Genomic DNA, 21,989 nt, shown 5'->3' with positions numbered 1-21,989 from the left:
TTTGGACTTAGTAATTTTTCCATCATTTTTCAGACTTTCGGAGAGGGAAAAATGTCAGTGAGTATTCCGATTTCAGTTCCAGAGTGTTTCGCCCGATGAGTCCTTGATATTAAGTCGTTTTCAGCCAATTTTCTGACTTTTTGAAAACTTCACTTTTTGGTGAAAATATCCATTAAATGAGGGAATAATATGTGTGACGGTACCCCAGGAGAGATCCAAATGTGTGTGGGTAGAACATATATCCCACGGGGGTAAAATTGAAAAAAGTTGAAAAAAATTTTTTTTGGACTTAGTCATTTTTCCATCATTTTTCAGACTTTCGGAGAGAGCAAAATGTCAGTGAGCGTTCCGATTTCAGTTCCAGAGCGATTCGCCCGATGAGTCCTTGATATTAAGTCATTTTCAGCCAATTTTCTGACTTTTTGAAAACTTCACTTTTTGGTGAAAATATCCATTAAATGAGGGAATAATATGTGTGAGGGTACCCCAGGAGAGTTCCAAATGTGTGTGGGTAGAATATATATCCCATGGAGGTAAAATTGAAAAAAGTTGAAAAAAATGTTTTTTGGACTTAGTCATTTTTCCATCATTTTTCAGACTTTCAGAGAGGGAAAAATGTCAGTGAGCATTCCGATTTCAGTTACAGAGCGATTCGCCCGATGAGTCCTTGATATTAGGTCGTTTATAGCCAATTTTGACTTTTTGAAAACTTCATTTTTTGGTGAAAATATCCATTAAATGAGGGAATAATATGTGTGAGGGTACCCCAGGAGAGTTCCAAATGTGTGTGGGTAGAATATATATCACACGGGGGTAAAATTGAAAAAAGTTGAAAAAAATGTTTTTTGGACTTAGTCATTTTTCCATCATTTTTCAGACTTTCGGAGAGGGGAAAATGTCAGTGAGTATTCCGATTTCAGTTCCAGAGTGTTTCGCCCGATGAGTCCTTGATATTAAGTCGTTTTCAGCCAATTTTCTGACTTTTTGAAAACTTCACTTTTTGGTGAAAATATCCATTAAATGAGGGAATAATATGTGTGAGGGTAACCCAGGAGAGTTCCAAATGTGTGTGGGTAGAACATATATCCCATGGGGGTAAAATTGAAAAAAGTTGAAAAAAATTTTTTTTGGACTTAGTCATTTTTCCATCATTTTTCAGACTTTTGGAGAGGGAAAAATGTCAGTGAGCATTCCGATTTCAGTTACAGAGCGATTCGCCTGATGAGTCCTTGATATTAGGTCATTTATAGCCCAATTTTGACTTTTTGAAAACTTCACTTTTTGGTGAAAATATCCATTAAATGAGGGAATAATATGTGTGACGGTACCCCAGGAGAGATCCAAATGTGTGTGGGTAGAACATATATCCCACGGGGGTAAAATTGAAAAAAGTTGAAAAAAATTTTTTTTGGACTTAGTCATTTTTCCATCATTTTTTAGACTTTCGGAGAGGGGAAAATATCGGTGAGTATTCCGATTTCAGTTCCAGAGTGTTTCGCCCGATGAGTCCTTGATATTAAGTCGTTTTCAGCCAATTTTCTGACTTTTTGAAAACTTCACTTTTTGGTGAAAATATCCATTAAATGAGGGAATAATATGTGTGAGGGTACCCCAGGAGAGATCCAAATGTGTGTGGGTAGAATGTATATCCCACAGGGGTAAAATTGAAAAAAGTAAAAAAAAAATTTTTTTGGACTTAGTCATTTTTCCATCATTTTTCAGACTTTCGGAGAGGGGAAAATGTCAGTGAGCATTCCGATTTCACTTCCAGAGCGATTCGCCCGATGAGTCCTTGATATTAAGTCGTTTTCAGCCAATTTTCTGACTTTTTGAAAACTTCACTTTTTGGTGAAAATATCCATTAAATGAGGGAATAATATGTGCGTGGGTACCACAGGAGAGTTCCAAATGTGTGTGGGTAGAACATATATCCCACGGGGGTAAAATTGAAAAAAGTTGAAAAAAATTTTTTTTGGACTTAGTCATTTTTCCATCATTTTTCAGACTTTTGAAGAGGGAAAAATGTCAGTGAGTATTCCGATTTCAGTTCCAGAGTGATTCACCCGATGAGGCCTTGATATTAAGTTGTTTTCAGCCAATTTTCTGACTTTTTGAAAACTTCACTTTTTGGTGAAAATATCTATTAAATGAGGGAATAATATGTGTGAGGGTACCCCAGGAGAGTTCCAAATGTGTGTGGGTAGAATATATATCCCATGGGGGTAAAATTGAAAAAAGTTGAAAAAAATGTTTTTTGGACTTAGTAATTTTTCCATCATTTTTCAGACTTTCGGAGAGGGAAAAATGTCAGTGAGTATTCCGATTTCAGTTCCAGAGTGTTTCGCCCGATGAGTCCTTGATATTAAGTCGTTTTCAGCCAATTTTCTGACTTTTTGAAAACTTCACTTTTTGGTGAAAATATCCATTAAATGAGGGAATAATATGTGTGACGGTACCCCAGGAGAGATCCAAATGTGTGTGGGTAGAACATATATCCCACGGGGGTAAAATTGAAAAAAGTTGAAAAAAATTTTTTTTGGACTTAGTCATTTTTCCATCATTTTTCAGACTTTCGGAGAGAGCAAAATGTCAGTGAGCGTTCCGATTTCAGTTCCAGAGCGATTCGCCCGATGAGTCCTTGATATTAAGTCATTTTCAGCCAATTTTCTGACTTTTTGAAAACTTCACTTTTTGGTGAAAATATCCATTAAATGAGGGAATAATATGTGTGAGGGTACCCCAGGAGAGTTCCAAATGTGTGTGGGTAGAATATATATCCCATGGAGGTAAAATTGAAAAAAGTTTAAAAAATTTTTTTGGGACCTAGTCATTTTTCCATCATTTTTCAGACTTTTGGAGAGGGAAAAATGTCAGTGAGCATTCCGATTTCAGTTCCAGAGCGATTCGCACGATGAGTCCTTGATATTAAGTCGTTTTCAGCCAATTTTCTGACTTTTTGAAAACTTCACTTTTTGGTGAAAATATCCATTAAATGAGGGAATAATATGTGTGAGGGTACCCCAGGAGAGTTCCAAATGTGTGTGGGTAGAACATATATCCCATGGGGGTAAAATTGAAAAAAGTTGAAAAAAATTTTTTTTGGACTTAGTCATTTTTCCATCATTTTTCAGACTTTTGGAGAGGGAAAAATGTCAGTGAGCATTCCGATTTCAGTTACAGAGCGATTCGCCTGATGAGTCCTTGATATTAGGTCATTTATAGCCCAATTTTGACTTTTTGAAAACTTCACTTTTTGGTGAAAATATCCATTAAATGAGGGAATAATATGTGTGACGGTACCCCAGGAGAGATCCAAATGTGTGTGGGTAGAACATATATCCCACGGGGGTAAAATTGAAAAAAGTTGAAAAAAATTTTTTTTGGACTTAGTCATTTTTCCATCATTTTTTAGACTTTCGGAGAGGGGAAAATATCGGTGAGTATTCCGATTTCAGTTCCAGAGTGTTTCGCCCGATGAGTCCTTGATATTAAGTCGTTTTCAGCCAATTTTCTGACTTTTTGAAAACTTCACTTTTTGGTGAAAATATCCATTAAATGAGGGAATAATATGTGCGTGGGTACCACAGGAGAGTTCCAAATGTGTGTGCGTAGAACATATATCCCACGGGGGTAAAATTGAAAAAAGTTGAAAAAAATTTTTTTTGGACTTAGTCATTTTTCCATCATTTTTCAGACTTTTGAAGAGGGAAAAATGTCAGTGAGTATTCCGATTTCAGTTCCAGAGTGATTCACCCGATGAGGCCTTGATATTAAGTCGTTTTCAGCCAATTTTCTGACTTTTTGAAAACTTCACTTTTTGGTGAAAATATCTATTAAATGAGGGAATAATATGTGTGAGGGTACCCCAGGAGAGTTCCAAATGTGTGTGGGTAGAATATATATCCCATGGGGGTAAAATTGAAAAAAGTTGAAAAAAATGTTTTTTGGACTCAGTAATTTTTCCATCATTTTTCAGACTTTCGGAGAGGGAAAAATGTCAGTGAGTATTCCGATTTCAGTTCCAGAGTGTTTCGCCCGATGAGTCCTTGATATTAAGTCGTTTTCAGCCAATTTTCTGACTTTTTGAAAACTTCACTTTTTGGTGAAAATATCCATTAAATGAGGGAATAATATGTGTGACGGTACCCCAGGAGAGATCCAAATGTGTGTGGGTAGAACATATATCCCACGGGGGTAAAATTGAAAAAAGTTGAAAAAAATTTTTTTTGGACTTAGTCATTTTTCCATCATTTTTCAGACTTTCGGAGAGGGGAAAATATCGGTGAGTATTCCGATTTCAGTTCCAGAGTGTTTCGCCCGATGAGTCCTTGATATTAAGTCGTTTTCCGCCAATTTTCTGACTTTTTGAAAACTTCACTTTTTGGTGAAAATATCCATTAAATGAGGGAATAATATGTGTGAGGGTACCCCAGGAGAGATCCAAATGTGTGTGGGTAGAATGTATATCCCACAGGGGTAAAATTGAAAAAAGTTAAAAAAAAATTTTTTTGGACTTAGTCATTTTTCCATCATTTTTCAGACTTTCGGAGAGGGGAAAATGTCAGTGAGCATTCCGATTTCAGTTCCACAGCGATTCGCCCGATGAGTCCTTGATATTAAGTCGTTTTCAGCCAATTTTCTGACTTTTTGAAAACTTCACTTTTTGGTGAAAATATCCATTAAATGAGGGAATAATATGTGCGTGGGTACCACAGGAGAGTTCCAAATGTGTGTGGGTAGAACATATATCCCACGGGGGTAAAATTGAAAAAAGTTGAAAAAAATTTTTTTTGGACTTAGTCATTTTTCCATCATTTTTCAGACTTTCAGAGAGGGAAAAATGTCAGTGAGCATTCCGATTTCAGTTACAGAGCGATTCGCCCGATGAGTCCTTGATATTAGGTCATTTATAGCCCAATTTTGACTTTTTGAAAACTTCACTTTTTGGTGAAAATATCCATTAAATGAGGGAATAATATGTGTGACGGTACCCCAGGAGAGATCCAAATGTGTGTGGGTAGAACATATATCCCACGGGGGTAAAATTGAAAAAAGTTGAAAAAAATTTTTTTTGGACTTAGTCATTTTTCCATCATTTTTCAGACTTTCGGAGAGGGAAAAATGTCAGTGAGCATTCCGATTTCAGTTACAGAGCGATTTGCCCGATGAGTCCTTGATATTAGGTCATTTATAGCCCAATTTTGACTTTTTGAAAACTTCACTTTTTGGTGAAAATATCCATTAAATGAGGGAATAATATGTGTGACGGTACCCCAGGAGAGATCCAAATGTGTGTGGGTAGAACATATATCCCACGGGGGTAAAATTGAAAAAAGTTGAAAAAAATTTCTTTTGGACTTAGTCATTTTTCCATCATTTTTTAGACTTTCGGAGAGGGGAAAATATCGGTGAGTATTCCGATTTCAGTTCCAGAGTGTTTCGCCCGATGAGTCCTTGATATTAAGTCGTTTTCAGCCAATTTTCTGACTTTTTGAAAACTTCACTTTTTGGTGAAAATATCCATTAAATGAGGGAATAATATGTGTGAGGGTACCCCAGGAGAGATCCAAATGTGTGTGGGTAGAATGTATATCCCACAGGGGTAAAATTGAAAAAAGTAAAAAAAAAATTTTTTTGGACTTAGTCATTTTTCCATCATTTTTCAGACTTTCGGAGAGGGGAAAATGTCAGTGAGCATTCCGATTTCAGTTCCAGAGCGATTCGCCCGATGAGTCCTTGATATTAAGTCGTTTTCAGCCAATTTTCTGACTTTTTGAAAACTTCACTTTTTGGTGAAAATATCCATTAAATGAGGGAATAATATGTGCGTGGGTACCACAGGAGAGTTCCAAATGTGTGTGGGTAGAACATATATCCCACGGGGGTAAAATTGAAAAAAGTTGAAAAAAATTTTTTTTGGACTTAGTCATTTTTCCATCATTTTTCAGACTTTCAGAGAGGGAAAAATGTCAGTGAGCATTCCGATTTCAGTTACAGAGCGATTCGCCCGATGAGTCCTTGATATTAGGTCGTTTATAGCCAATTTTGACTTTTTGAAAACTTCATTTTTTGGTGAAAATATCCATTAAATGAGGGAATAATATGTGTGAGGGTACCCCAGGAGAGTTCCAAATGTGTGTGGGTAGAATATATAACACACGGGGGTAAAATTGAAAAAAGTTGAAAAAAATGTTTTTTGGACTTAGTCATTTTTCCATCATTTTTCAGACTTTCGGAGAGGGGAAAATGTCAGTGAGTATTCCGATTTCAGTTCCAGAGTGTTTCGCCCGATGAGTCCTTGATATTAAGTCGTTTTCAGCCAATTTTCTGACTTTTTGAAAACTTCACTTTTTGGTGAAAATATCCATTAAATGAGGGAATAATATGTGTGAGGGTACCCCAGGAGAGTTCCAAATGTGTGTGGGTAGAACATATATCCCACGGGGGTAAAATTGAAAAAAGTTGAAAAAATTTTTTTTGGGACCTAGTCATTTTTCCATCATTTTTCAGACTTTTGAAGAGGGAAAAATGTCAGTGAGTATTCCGATTTCAGTTCCAGAGTGATTCACCCGATGAGTCCTTGATATTAAGTCGTTTTCAGCCAATTTTCTGACTTTTTGAAAACTTCACTTTTTGGTGAAAATATCTATTAAATGAGGGAATAATATGTGTGAGGGTACCCCAGGAGAGTTCCAAATGTGTGTGGGTAGAATATATATCCCATGGGGGTAAAATTGAAAAAAGTTGAAAAAAATGTTTTTTGGACTTAGTAATTTTTCCATCATTTTTCAGACTTTCGGAGAGGGAAAAATGTCAGTGAGTATTCCGATTTCAGTTCCAGAGTGTTTCGCCCGATGAGTCCTTGATATTAAGTCGTTTTCAGCCAATTTTCTGACTTTTTGAAAACTTCACTTTTTGGTGAAAATATCCATTAAATGAGGGAATAATATGTGTGAGGGTACCCCAGGAGAGATCCAAATGTGTGTGGGTAGAATGTATATCCCACAGGGGTAAAATTGAAAAAAGTTAAAAAAAAATTTTTTTGGACTTAGTCATTTTTCCATCATTTTTCAGACTTTCGGAGAGGGGAAAATGTCAGTGAGCATTCCGATTTCAGTTCCACAGCGATTCGCCCGATGAGTCCTTGATATTAAGTCGTTTTCAGCCAATTTTCTGACTTTTTGAAAACTTCACTTTTTGGTGAAAATATCCATTAAATGAGGGAATAATATGTGCGTGGGTACCACAGGAGAGTTCCAAATGTGTGTGGGTAGAACATATATCCCACGAAGGTAAAATTGAAAAAAGTTGAAAAAAATTTTTTTTGGACTTAGTCATTTTTCCATCATTTTTCAGACTTTCAGAGAGGGAAAAATGTCAGTGAGCATTCCGATTTCAGTTACAGAGCGATTCGCCCGATGAGTCCTTGATATTAGGTCATTTATAGCCCAATTTTGACTTTTTGAAAACTTCACTTTTTGGTGAAAATATCCATTAAATGAGGGAATAATATGTGTGACGGTACCCCAGGAGAGATCCAAATGTGTGTGGGTAGAACATATATCCCACGGGGGTAAAATTGAAAAAAGTTGAAAAAAATTTTTTTTGGACTTAGTCATTTTTCCATCATTTTTTAGACTTTCGGAGAGGGGAAAATATCGGTGAGTATTCCGATTTCAGTTCCAGAGTGTTTCGCCCGATGAGTCCTTGATATTAAGTCGTTTTCAGCCAATTTTCTGACTTTTTGAAAACTTCACTTTTTGGTGAAAATATCCATTAAATGAGGGAATAATATGTGTGAGGGTACCCCAGGAGAGATCCAAATGTGTGTGGGTAGAATGTATATCCCACAGGGGTAAAATTGAAAAAAGTAAAAAAAAAATTTTTTTGGACTTAGTCATTTTTCCATCATTTTTCAGACTTTCGGAGAGGGGAAAATGTCAGTGAGCATTCCGATTTCAGTTCCAGAGCGATTCGCCCGATGAGTCCTTGATATTAAGTCATTTTCAGCCAATTTTCTGACTTTTTGAAAACTTCACTTTTTGGTGAAAATATCCAGTAAATGAGGGAATAATATGTGTGAGGGTACCCCAGGAGAGTTCCAAATGTGTGTGGGTAGAATATATATCCCATGGGGGTAAAATTGAAAAAAGTTTAAAAAATTTTTTTTGGGACCTAGTCATTTTTCCATCATTTTTCAGACTTTTGAAGAGGGAAAAATGTCAGTGAGTATTCCGATTTCAGTTCCAGAGTGATTCACCCGATGAGGCCTTGATATTAAGTCGTTTTCAGCCAATTTTCTGACTTTTTGAAAACTTCACTTTTTGGTGAAAATATCTATTAAATGAGGGAATAATATGTGTGAGGGTACCCCAGGAGAGTTCCAAATGTGTGTGGGTAGAATATATATCCCATGGGGGTAAAATTGAAAAAAGTTGAAAAAAATGTTTTTTGGACTTAGTAATTTTTCCATCATTTTTCAGACTTTCGGAGAGGGAAAAATGTCAGTGAGTATTCCGATTTCAGTTCCAGAGTGTTTCGCCCGATGAGTCCTTGATATTAAGTCGTTTTCAGCCAATTTTCTGACTTTTTGAAAACTTCACTTTTTGGTGAAAATATCCATTAAATGAGGGAATAATATGTGTGACGGTACCCCAGGAGAGATCCAAATGTGTGTGGGTAGAACATATATCCCACGGGGGTAAAATTGAAAAAAGTTGAAAAAAATTTTTTTTGGACTTAGTCATTTTTCCATCATTTTTCAGACTTTCAGAGAGGGAAAAATGTCAGTGAGCATTCCGATTTCAGTTACAGAGCGATTCGCCCGATGAGTCCTTGATATTAGGTCGTTTATAGCCAATTTTGACTTTTTGAAAACTTCATTTTTTGGTGAAAATATCCATTAAATGAGGGAATAATATGTGTGAGGGTACCCCAGGAGAGTTCCAAATGTGTGTGGGTAGAATATATAACACACGGGGGTAAAATTGAAAAAAGTTGAAAAAAATGTTTTTTGGACTTAGTCATTTTTCCATCATTTTTCAGACTTTCGGAGAGGGGAAAATGTCAGTGAGTATTCCGATTTCAGTTCCAGAGTGTTTCGCCCGATGAGTCCTTGATATTAAGTCGTTTTCAGCCAATTTTCTGACTTTTTGAAAACTTCACTTTTTGGTGAAAATATCCATTAAATGAGGGAATAATATGTGTGACGGTACCCCAGGAGAGATCCAAATGTGTGTGGGTAGAACATATATCCCACGGGGGTAAAATTGAAAAAAGTTGAAAAAAATTTTTTTTGGGACCTAGTCATTTTTCCATCATTTTTCAGACTTTTGGAGAGGGAAAAATGTCAGTGAGCATTCCGATTTCAGTTCCAGAGCGATTCGCACGATGAGTCCTTGATATTAAGTCGTTTTCAGCCAATTTTCTGACTTTTTGAAAACTTCACTTTTTGGTGAAAATGACCATTAAATGAGGGAATAATATGTGTGAGGGTACCCCAGGAGAGTTCCAAATGTGGGTGGGTAGAATATATATCCCATGGGGGTAAAATTGAAAAAAGTTAAAAAAAAATTTTTTTGGACTTAGTCATTTTTCCATCATTTTTCAGACTTTCGGAGAGGGGAAAATGTCAAAGAGTATTCCGATTTCAGTTCCAGAGTGATTCGCCCGATGAGTCCTTGATATTAAGTCGTTTTCAGCCAATTTTCTGACTTTTTGAAAACTTCACTTTTTGGTGAAAATATCCATTAAATGAGGGAATAATATGTGTGAGGGTACCCCAGGAGAGATCCAAATGTGTGTGGGTAGAATGTATATCCCACAGGGGTAAAATTGAAAAAAAGTTAAAAAAAAATTTTTTTGGACTTAGTCATTTTTCCATCATTTTTCAGACTTTCGGAGAGGGAAAAATGTCAGTGAGCATTCCGATTTCAGTTCCACAGCGATTCGCCCGATGAGTCCTTGATATTAAGTCGTTTTCAGCCAATTTTCTGACTTTTTGAAAACTTCACTTTTTGGTGAAAATATCCATTAAATGAGGGAATAATATGTGCGTGGGTACCACAGGAGAGTTCCAAATGTGTGTGGGTAGAACATATATCCCACGGGGGTAAAATTGAAAAAAGTTGAAAAAAATTTTTTTTGGACTTAGTCATTTTTCCATCATTTTTCAGACATTCAGAGAGGGAAAAATGTCAGTGAGCATTCCGATTTCAGTTACAGAGCGATTCGCCCGATGAGTCCTTGATATTAGGTCGTTTATAGCCAATTTTGACTTTTTGAAAACTTCATTTTTTGGTGAAAATATCCATTAAATGAGGGAATAATATGTGTGAGGGTACCCCAGGAGAGTTCCAAATGTGTGTGGGTAGAATATATATCACACGGGGGTAAAATTGAAAAAAATTTTTTTTGGACTTAGTCATTTTTCCATCATTTTTCAGACTTTCGGAGAGGGGAAAATGTCAGTGAGCATTCCGATTTCAGTTCCAGAGCGATTCGCCCGATGAGTCCTTGATATTAAGTCGTTTTCAGCCAATTTTCTGACTTTTTGAAAACTTCACTTTTTGGTGAAAATATCCATTAAATGAGGGAATAATATGTGTGAGGGTACCCCAGGAGAGTTCCAAATGTGTGTGGGTAGAATATATATCCCATGGGGGTAAAATTGAAAAAAGTTTAAAAAATTTTTTTTGGGACCTAGTCATTTTTCCATCATTTTTCAGACTTTTGAAGAGGGAAAAATGTCAGTGAGTATTCCGATTTCAGTTCCAGAGTGATTCACCCGATGAGGCCTTGATATTAAGTCGTTTTCAGCCAATTTTCTGACTTTTTGAAAACTTCACTTTTTGGTGAAAATATCCATTAAATGAGGGAATAATATGTGTGACGGTACCCCAGGAGAGTTCCAAATGTGTGTGGGTAGAATATATAACACACGGGGGTAAAATTGAAAAAAGTTGAAAAAAATGTTTTTTGGACTTAGTCATTTTTCCATCATTTTTCAGACTTTCGGAGAGGGAGAAATGTCAGTGAGCATTCCGATTTCAGTTCCAGAGCGATTCGCACGATGAGTCCTTGATATTAAGTCGTTTTCAGCCAATTTTCTGACTTTTTGAAAACTTCACTTTTTGGTGAAAATGACCATTAAATGAGGGAATAATATGTGTGAGGGTACCCCAGGAGAGTTCCAAATGTGGGTGGGTAAAATATATATCCCATGGGGGTAAAATTGAAAAAAGTTAAAAAAAAATTTTTTTGGACTTAGTCATTTTTCCATCATTTTTCAGACTTTCGGAGAGGGGAAAATGTCAAAGAGTATTCCGATTTCAGTTCCAGAGTGATTCGCCCGATGAGTCCTTGATATTAAGTCGTTTTCAGCCAATTTTCTGACTTTTTGAAAACTTCACTTTTTGGTGAAAATATCCATTAAATGAGGGAATAATATGTGTGAGGGTACCCCAGGAGAGATCCAAATGTGTGTGGGTAGAATGTATATCCCACAGGGGTAAAATTGAAAAAAAGTTAAAAAAAAATTTTTTTGGACTTAGTCATTTTTCCATCATTTTTCAGACTTTCGGAGAGGGAAAAATGTCAGTGAGCATTCCGATTTCAGTTCCACAGCGATTCGCCCGATGAGTCCTTGATATTAAGTCGTTTTCAGCCAATTTTCTGACTTTTTGAAAACTTCACTTTTTGGTGAAAATATCCATTAAATGAGGGAATAATATGTGCGTGGGTACCACAGGAGAGTTCCAAATGTGTGTGGGTAGAACATATATCCCACGGGGGTAAAATTGAAAAAAGTTGAAAAAAATTTTTTTTGGACTTAGTCATTTTTCCATCATTTTTCAGACATTCAGAGAGGGAAAAATGTCAGTGAGCATTCCGATTTCAGTTACAGAGCGATTCGCCCGATGAGTCCTTGATATTAGGTCGTTTATAGCCAATTTTGACTTTTTGAAAACTTCATTTTTTGGTGAAAATATCCATTAAATGAGGGAATAATATGTGTGAGGGTACCCCAGGAGAGTTCCAAATGTGTGTGGGTAGAATATATATCACACGGGGGTAAAATTGAAAAAAATTTTTTTTGGACTTAGTCATTTTTCCATCATTTTTCAGACTTTCGGAGAGGGGAAAATGTCAGTGAGTATTCCGATTTCAGTTCCAGAGTGTTTCGCCCGATGAGTCCTTGATATTAAGTCGTTTTCAGCCAATTTTCTGACTTTTTGAAAACTTCACTTTTTGGTGAAAATATCCATTAAATGAGGGAATAATATGTGTGAGGGTACCCCAGGAGAGATCCAAATGTGTGTGGGTAGAATGTATATCCCACAGGGATAAAATTGAAAAAAGTTAAAAAAAAATTTTTTTGGACTTAGTCATTTTTCCATCATTTTTCAGACTTTCGAAGAGGGGAAAATGTCAGTGAGCATTCCGATTTCAGTTCCAGAGCGATTCGCCCGATGAGTCCTTGATATTAAGTCGTTTTCAGCCAATTTTCTGACTTTTTGAAAACTTCACTTTTTGGTGAAAATATCCATTAAATGAGGGAATAATATGTGTGACGGTACCCCAGGAGAGATCCAAATGTGTGTGGGTAGAACATATATCCCACGGGGGTAAAATTGAAAAAAGTTGAAAAAAATTTTTTTGGACTTAGTCATTTTTCCATCATTTTTCAGACTTTCGGAGAGGGGAAAATATCGGTGAGTATTCCGATTTCAGTTCCAGAGTGTTTCGCCCGATGAGTCCTTGATATTAAGTCGTTTTCAGCCAATTTTCTGACTTTTTGAAAACTTCACTTTTTGGTGAAAATATCCATTAAATGAGGGAATAATATGTGTGAGGGTACCCCAGGAGAGATCCAAATGTGTGTGGGTAGAATGTATATCCCACAGGGATAAAATTGAAAAAAGTTAAAAAAAAATTTTTTTGGACTTAGTCATTTTTCCATCATTTTTCAGACTTTCGAAGAGGGGAAAATGTCAGTGAGCATTCCGATTTCAGTTCCAGAGCGATTCGCCCGATGAGTCCTTGATATTAAGTCGTTTTCAGCCAATTTTCTGACTTTTTGAAAACTTCACTTTTTGGTGAAAATATCCATTAAATGAGGGAATAATATGTGTGACGGTACCCCAGGAGAGATCCAAATGTGTGTGGGTAGAACATATTTCCCACGGGGGTAAAATTGAAAAAAGTTGAAAAAAATTTTTTTTGGACTTAGTCATTTTTCCATCATTTTTCAGACTTTCGGAGAGGGGAAAATATCGGTGAGTATTCCGATTTCAGTTCCAGAGTGTTTCGCCCGATGAGTCCTTGATATTAAGTCGTTTTCAGCCAATTTTCTGACTTTTTGAAAACTTCACTTTTTGGTGAAAATATCCATTAAATGAGGGAATAATATGTGTGAGGGTACCCCAGGAGAGATCCAAATGTGTGTGGGTAGAATGTATATCCCACAGGGGTAAAATTGAAAAAAGTTAAAAAAAAAATTTTTTGGACTTAGTCATTTTTCCATCATTTTTCAGACCTTCGGAGAGGGGAAAATGTCAGTGAGTATTCCGATTTCAGTTCCAGAGTGATTCACCCGATGAGTCCTTGATATTAAGTCGTTTTCAGCCAATTTTCTGACTTTTTGAAAACTTCACTTTTTGGTGAAAATATCCATTAAATGAGGGAATAATATGTGTGAGGGTACCCCAGGAGAGTTCCAAATGTGTGTGGGTAGAATATATATCCCATGGGGGTAAAATTGAAAAAAGTTTAAAAAAATTTTTTTTGGACTTAGTCATTTTTCCATCATTTTTCAGACTTTCGGAGAGGGAAAAATGTCAGTCAGCATTCCGATTTCAGTTCCAGAGCGATTCGCCCGATGGGTCCTTGATATTAAGTCGTTTATAGCCAATTTTGAATTTTTGAAAACTTCACTTTTTGGTGAAAATGACCATTAAATGAGGGAATAATATGTGTGAGGGTACCCCAGGGGAGTTCCAAATGTGTGTGGGTAGAATATATATCCCATGGGGGTAAAATTGAAAAAAGTTAAAAAAAATTTTTTTTGGACTTAGTCATTTTTCCATCATTTTTCAGACTTTTGGAGAGGGAAAAATGTCAGTGAGCATTCCGATTTCAGTTCCAGAGCGATTCGCCCGATGAGTCCTTGATATTAAGTCGTTTTCAGCCAATTTTCTGACTTTTTGAAAACTTCACTTTTTGGTGAAAATATCCATTAAATGAGGGAATAATATGTGTGAGGGTACCCCAGGAGAGTTCCAAATGTGTGTGGGTAGAATACATATCCCATGGAGGTAAAATTGAAAAAAGTTGAAAAAAATGTTTTTTGGACTTAGTCATTTTTCCATCATTTTTCAGACTTTCGGAGAGGGGAAAATGTCAGTGAGTATTCCGATTTCAGTTCCAGAGTGATTCACCCGATGAGTCCTTGATATTAAGTCGTTTTCAGCCAATTTTCTGACTTTTTGAAAACTTCACTTTTTGGTGAAAATATCCATTAAATGAGGGAATAATATGTGTGAGGGTACCCCAGGAGAGTTCCAAATGTGTGTGGGTAGAATATATATCCCATGGGGGTAAAATTGAAAAAAGTTTAAAAAAAAATTTTTTGGACTTAGTCATTTTTCCAGCATTTTTCAGACTTTCGGAGAGGGAAAAATGTCAGTGAGCATTCCGATTTCAGTTCCAGAGCGATTCGCCCGATGGGTCCTTGATATTAAGTCGTTTATAGCCAATTTTGACTTTTTGAAAACTTCACTTTTTGGTGAAAATGACCATTAAATGAGGGAATAATATGTGTGAGGGTACCCCAGGAGAGTTCCAAATGTGTGTGGGTAGAATATATATCCCATGGAGGTAAAATTGAAAAAAGTTGAAAAAAATGTTTTTTGGACTTAGTCATTTTTCCATCATTTTTCAGACTTTCGGAGCGGGAAAAATGTCAGGGAGCATTCCTATTTCAGTTCCAGAGCGATTCGCCCGATGAGTCCTTGATATTAAGTCGTTTATAGCCAATTTTGACTTTTTGAAAACTTCACTTTTTGGTGAAAATGACCATTAAATGAGGGAATAATACGTGTGAGGGTACCCCAGGATAGTTCCAAATGTGGGTGGGTATAATATAATTTATCCCATGGGGGTAAAATTGAAAAAAGTTAAAAAAAAATTTTTTTGGACAGTCATTTTTCCATCATTTTTCAGACCTTCGGAGAGGGGAAAATGTCAGTGAGTATTCCGATTTCAGTTCCAGAGTGATTCACCCGATGAGTCCTTGATATTAAGTCGTTTTCAGCCAATTTTCTGACTTTTTGAAAACTTCACTTTTTGGTGAAAATATCCATTAAATGAGGGAATAATATGTGTGAGGGTACCCCAGGAGAGTTCCAAATGTGTGTGGGTAGAATATATATCCCATGGGGGTAAAATTGAAAAAAGTTTAAAAAAACTTTTTTTGGACTTAGTCATTTTTCCAGCATTTTTCAGACTTTCGGAGAGGGAAAAATGTCAGTGAGCATTCCGATTTCAGTTCCAGAGCGATTCGCCCGATGGGTCCTTGATATTAAGTCGTTTATAGCAAATTTTGACTTTTTGAAAACTTCACTTTTTGGTGAAAATGACCATTAAATTAAGGAATAATATGTGTGAGGGTACCCCAGGATAGTTCCAAATGTGGGTGGGTAGAATATATATCCCATGGGGGTAAAATTGAAAAAAGTTAAAAAAAAATTTTTTTGGACTTAGTCATTTTTCCATCATTTTTCAGACCTTCGGAGAGGGGAAAATGTCAGTGAGTATTCCGATTTCAGTTCCAGAGTGATTCACCCGATGAGTCCTTGATATTAAGTCGTTTTCAGCCAATTTTCTGACTTTTTGAAAACTTCACTTTTTGGTGAAAATATCCATTAAATGAGGGAATAATATGTGTGAGGGTACCCCAGGAGAGTTCCAAATGTGTGTGGGTAGAATATATATCCCATGGGGGTAAAATTGAAAAAAGTTTAAAAAAAATTTTTTTGGACTTAGTCATTTTTCCAGCATTTTTCAGACTTTCGGAGAGGGAAAAATGTCAGTGAGCATTCCGATTTCAGTTCCAGAGCGATTCACCCGATGGGTCCTTGATATTAAGTCGTTTATAGCCAATTTTGACTTTTTGAAAACTTCAATTTTTGGTGAAAATGACCATTAAATGAGGGAATAATATGTGTGAGGGTACCCCAGGAGAGTTCCAAATGTGGGTGGGTAGAATATATATCCCATGGGGGTAAAATCGAAAAAAGTTAAAAAAAAAATTTTTTGGACTTAGTCATTTTTCCATCATTTTTCAGACTTTTGGAGAGGGGAAAATGTCAGTGAGCATAACGATTTCAGTTCCAGAGCGATTCGCCCGATGAGTCCTTGATATTAAGTCGTTTTCAGCCAATTTTCTGACTTTTTGAAAACTTCACTTTTTGGTGAAAATATCCATTAAATGAGGGAATAATATGTGTGAGGGTACCCCAGGAGAGTTCCAAATGTGTGTGGGTAGAATATATATCCCATGGGGGTAAAATTGAAAAAAGTTGAAAAAAATTTTTTTGGACTTAGTCATTTTTCCATCATTTTTCAGACTTTCAGAGAGGGGAAAATGTCACTGAGCATTCTGATTTCAGTTCCAGAGTGATTCGCACGATGAGTCCTTGATATTAAGTCGTTTTCAGCCAATTTTCTGACTTTTTGAAAACTTCACTTTTTGGTGAAAATATCCATTAAATGAGGGAATAAAATGTGTGAGGGTACCCCAGGAGAGTTCCAAATGTGTGTGGGTAGAATATATATCCCATGGGGGTAAAATTGAAAAAAGTTTAAAAAAAATTTTTTTTGGACTTAGTCATTTTTCCATCATTTTTCAGACTTTCAGAGAGGGAAAAATGTCAGGGAGCATTCCGATTTCGGTTCCAGAGCGATTCGCCCGATGAGTCCTTGATATTTAGTCGTTTTCAGCCAATTTTCTGACTTTTTGAAAACTTCACTTTTTTTTGAAGATATCCATTAAATGAGGGAATAATATGTGTGAGGGTACCCCAGGAGAGTTCCAAAAGTGTGTGGGTAGAATATATATCCCACAGGGGTAAAATTGAAAAAAGTTGAAAAAAATTTTTTTTGGACTTAGTCATTTTTCCATCATTTTTCAGACTTTCGGAGAGGGAAAAATGTCAGTGAGCATTCCGATTTCAGTTACAGAGCGATTCGCCTGATGAGTCCTTGATATTAGGTCATTTATAGCCAATTTTGACTTTTTGAAAACTTCACTTTTGGTGAAAATATCCATTAAATGAGGGAATAATATGTGTGACGGTACCCCAGGAGAGATCCAAATGTGTGTGGGTAGAACATATATCCCATGGAGGTAAAATTGAAAAAAGTTGAAAAAAAATTTTTTTGGACTTAGTAATTTTTCCATCATTTTTCAGACTTTCGGAGAGGGAAAAATGTCAGGGAGCATTCCGATTTCAGTTCCAGAGCGATTCGCTCGATGAGTCCTTGATATTAAGTCGTTTATAGCCAATTTTGACTTTTTGAAAACTTCACGTTTTGGTGAAAATATCCATTAAATGAGGGAATAATATGTGTGAGGGTACCCCAGGAGAGATCCAAATGTGTGTGGGTAGAATGTATATCCCACAGGGGTAAAATTGAAAAAAGTAAAAAAAAAATTTTTTTGGACTTAGTCATTTTTCCATCATTTTTCAGACTTTCGGAGAGGGGAAAATGTCAGTGAGCATTCCGATTTCAGTTCCAGAGCGATTCGCCCGATGAGTCCTTGATATTAAGTCGTTTTCAGCCAATTTTCTGACTTTTTGAAAACTTCACTTTTTGGTGAAAATATCCATTAAATGAGGGAATAATATGTGCGTGGGTACCACAGGAGAGTTCCAAATGTGTGTGGGTAGAACATATATCCCACGGGGGTAAAATTGAAAAAAGTTGAAAAAAATTTTTTTTGGACTTAGTCATTTTTCCATCATTTTTCAGACTTTCAGAGAGGGAAAAATGTCAGTGAGCATTCCGATTTCAGTTACAGAGCGATTCGCCCGATGAGTCCTTGATATTAGGTCGTTTATAGCCAATTTTGACTTTTTGAAAACTTCATTTTTTGGTGAAAATATCCATTAAATGAGGGAATAATATGTGTGAGGGTACCCCAGGAGAGTTCCAAATGTGTGTGGGTAGAATATATAACACACGGGGGTAAAATTGAAAAAAGTTGAAAAAAATGTTTTTTGGACTTAGTCATTTTTCCATCATTTTTCAGACTTTCGGAGAGGGGAAAATGTCAGTGAGTATTCCGATTTCAGTTCCAGAGTGTTTCGCCCGATGAGTCCTTGATATTAAGTCGTTTTCAGCCAATTTTCTGACTTTTTGAAAACTTCACTTTTTGGTGAAAATATCCATTAAATGAGGGAATAATATGTGTGAGGGTACCCCAGGAGAGTTCCAAATGTGTGTGGGTAGAACATATATCCCACGGGGGTAAAATTGAAAAAAGTTGAAAAAATTTTTTTTGGGACCTAGTCATTTTTCCATCATTTTTCAGACTTTTGAAGAGGGAAAAATGTCAGTGAGTATTCCGATTTCAGTTCCAGAGTGATTCACCCGATGAGTCCTTGATATTAAGTCGTTTTCAGCCAATTTTCTGACTTTTTGAAAACTTCACTTTTTGGTGAAAATATCTATTAAATGAGGGAATAATATGTGTGAGGGTACCCCAGGAGAGTTCCAAATGTGTGTGGGTAGAATATATATCCCATGGGGGTAAAATTGAAAAAAGTTGAAAAAAATGTTTTTTGGACTTAGTAATTTTTCCATCATTTTTCAGACTTTCGGAGAGGGAAAAATGTCAGTGAGTATTCCGATTTCAGTTCCAGAGTGTTTCGCCCGATGAGTCCTTGATATTAAGTCGTTTTCAGCCAATTTTCTGACTTTTTGAAAACTTCACTTTTTGGTGAAAATATCCATTAAATGAGGGAATAATATGTGTGAGGGTACCCCAGGAGAGATCCAAATGTGTGTGGGTAGAATGTATATCCCACAGGGGTAAAATTGAAAAAAGTTAAAAAAAAATTTTTTTGGACTTAGTCATTTTTCCATCATTTTTCAGACTTTCGGAGAGGGGAAAATGTCAGTGAGCATTCCGATTTCAGTTCCACAGCGATTCGCCCGATGAGTCCTTGATATTAAGTCGTTTTCAGCCAATTTTCTGACTTTTTGAAAACTTCACTTTTTGGTGAAAATATCCATTAAATGAGGGAATAATATGTGCGTGGGTACCACAGGAGAGTTCCAAATGTGTGTGGGTAGAACATATATCCCACGAAGGTAAAATTGAAAAAAGTTGAAAAAAATTTTTTTTGGACTTAGTCATTTTTCCATCATTTTTCAGACTTTCAGAGAGGGAAAAATGTCAGTGAGCATTCCGATTTCAGTTACAGAGCGATTCGCCCGATGAGTCCTTGATATTAGGTCATTTATAGCCCAATTTTGACTTTTTGAAAACTTCACTTTTTGGTGAAAATATCCATTAAATGAGGGAATAATATGTGTGACGGTACCCCAGGAGAGATCCAAATGTGTGTGGGTAGAACATATATCCCACGGGGGTAAAATTGAAAAAAGTTGAAAAAAATTTTTTTTGGACTTAGTCATTTTTCCATCATTTTTTAGACTTTCGGAGAGGGGAAAATATCGGTGAGTATTCCGATTTCAGTTCCAGAGTGTTTCGCCCGATGAGTCCTTGATATTAAGTCGTTTTCAGCCAATTTTCTGACTTTTTGAAAACTTCACTTTTTGGTGAAAATATCCATTAAATGAGGGAATAATATGTGTGAGGGTACCCCAGGAGAGATCCAAATGTGTGTGGGTAGAATGTATATCCCACAGGGGTAAAATTGAAAAAAGTAAAAAAAAAATTTTTTTGGACTTAGTCATTTTTCCATCATTTTTCAGACTTTCGGAGAGGGGAAAATGTCAGTGAGCATTCCGATTTCAGTTCCAGAGCGATTCGCCCGATGAGTCCTTGATATTAAGTCATTTTCAGCCAATTTTCTGACTTTTTGAAAACTTCACTTTTTGGTGAAAATATCCAGTAAATGAGGGAATAATATGTGTGAGGGTACCCCAGGAGAGTTCCAAATGTGTGTGGGTAGAATATATATCCCATGGGGGTAAAATTGAAAAAAGTTTAAAAAATTTTTTTTGGGACCTAGTCATTTTTCCATCATTTTTCAGACTTTTGAAGAGGGAAAAATGTCAGTGAGTATTCCGATTTCAGTTCCAGAGTGATTCACCCGATGAGGCCTTGATATTAAGTCGTTTTCAGCCAATTTTCTGACTTTTTGAAAACTTCACTTTTTGGTGAAAATATCTATTAAATGAGGGAATAATATGTGTGAGGGTACCCCAGGAGAGTTCCAAATGTGTGTGGGTAGAATATATATCCCATGGGGGTAAAATTGAAAAAAGTTGAAAAAAATGTTTTTTGGACTTAGTAATTTTTCCATCATTTTTCAGACTTTCGGAGAGGGAAAAATGTCAGTGAGTATTCCGATTTCAGTTCCAGAGTGTTTCGCCCGATGAGTCCTTGATATTAAGTCGTTTTCAGCCAATTTTCTGACTTTTTGAAAACTTCACTTTTTGGTGAAAATATCCATTAAATGAGGGAATAATATGTGTGACGGTACCCCAGGAGAGATCCAAATGTGTGTGGGTAGAACATATATCCCACGGGGGTAAAATTGAAAAAAGTTGAAAAAAATTTTTTTTGGACTTAGTCATTTTTCCATCATTTTTCAGACTTTCAGAGAGGGAAAAATGTCAGTGAGCATTCCGATTTCAGTTACAGAGCGATTCGCCCGATGAGTCCTTGATATTAGGTCGTTTATAGCCAATTTTGACTTTTTGAAAACTTCATTTTTTGGTGAAAATATCCATTAAATGAGGGAATAATATGTGTGAGGGTACCCCAGGAGAGTTCCAAATGTGTGTGGGTAGAATATATAACACACGGGGGTAAAATTGAAAAAAGTTGAAAAAAATGTTTTTTGGACTTAGTCATTTTTCCATCATTTTTCAGACTTTCGGAGAGGGGAAAATGTCAGTGAGTATTCCGATTTCAGTTCCAGAGTGTTTCGCCCGATGAGTCCTTGATATTAAGTCGTTTTCAGCCAATTTTCTGACTTTTTGAAAACTTCACTTTTTGGTGAAAATATCCATTAAATGAGGGAATAATATGTGTGACGGTACCCCAGGAGAGATCCAAATGTGTGTGGGTAGAACATATATCCCACGGGGGTAAAATTGAAAAAAGTTGAAAAAAATTTTTTTTGGGACCTAGTCATTTTTCCATCATTTTTCAGACTTTTGGAGAGGGAAAAATGTCAGTGAGCATTCCGATTTCAGTTCCAGAGCGATTCGCACGATGAGTCCTTGATATTAAGTCGTTTTCAGCCAATTTTCTGACTTTTTGAAAACTTCACTTTTTGGTGAAAATGACCATTAAATGAGGGAATAATATGTGTGAGGGTACCCCAGGAGAGTTCCAAATGTGGGTGGGTAGAATATATATCCCATGGGGGTAAAATTGAAAAAAGTTAAAAAAAAATTTTTTTGGACTTAGTCATTTTTCCATCATTTTTCAGACTTTCGGAGAGGGGAAAATGTCAAAGAGTATTCCGATTTCAGTTCCAGAGTGATTCGCCCGATGAGTCCTTGATATTAAGTCGTTTTCAGCCAATTTTCTGACTTTTTGAAAACTTCACTTTTTGGTGAAAATATCCATTAAATGAGGGAATAATATGTGTGAGGGTACCCCAGGAGAGATCCAAATGTGTGTGGGTAGAATGTATATCCCACAGGGGTAAAATTGAAAAAAAGTTAAAAAAAAATTTTTTTGGACTTAGTCATTTTTCCATCATTTTTCAGACTTTCGGAGA

The sequence above is a fragment of the Phyllobates terribilis genome, unplaced genomic scaffold, assembly GCF_046119375.1.
Source record: "Phyllobates terribilis strain yellow unplaced genomic scaffold, ASM4611937v1 Scaffold_5__5_contigs__length_657084704, whole genome shotgun sequence".
Lineage (NCBI taxonomy): Eukaryota > Metazoa > Chordata > Amphibia > Anura > Dendrobatidae > Phyllobates > Phyllobates terribilis.
Note: the sequence above shows the minus strand (reverse complement) of the source record.